The sequence below is a fragment of the Nannospalax galili genome, unplaced genomic scaffold, assembly GCF_000622305.1.
Source record: "Nannospalax galili isolate Female #2095 unplaced genomic scaffold, S.galili_v1.0 scaffold120, whole genome shotgun sequence".
Classification (NCBI taxonomy): Eukaryota; Metazoa; Chordata; class Mammalia; order Rodentia; family Spalacidae; genus Nannospalax; species Nannospalax galili.
In genome coordinates, this window is record NW_008350324.1 from 1,864,959 (window position 1) to 1,865,292 (window position 334).

Consider the following 334-nt stretch of genomic DNA (forward strand, 5'->3'; position numbering starts at 1 on the left):
CAGAAAAAAAATCAACATATGTTCTCCCTCATATGTGGATCCTAGCATCAGACTCTGATAAATAAGTATGCAAACAGACATTACTCCAGGAACCAGGACAAGGGTAAGGAAATAGTGAGGTAAAGGAAAAAAAATAACCTGAAGGAGAAGAATAGTAGGTAACAGGCCTTAATAGGGGCGATATGGATAAAAATTGTGTTAGTTTAAGGGAGAAGGAGGGAAGGGTATATGAGGAACGTAGGGCATAAGGAGAAAGAAGAAACTCAACAGAGGTAGGATCATAGGAGCAAGGGTATTAGTAAGGAAGAAAGGGGGGGAAGTGGGAAAACCATGA

The 334-nt window shown here is 40.4% G+C and overlaps 1 protein-coding gene across 1 annotated transcript in view; it reads left to right on the forward strand.

Moving 5' to 3' along the window:
• Window positions 1-334, forward strand: part of Med13l (mediator complex subunit 13L) — a 352,308-nt gene that overhangs the window by 289,235 nt on the left and 62,739 nt on the right. The window lies entirely within an intron of this gene.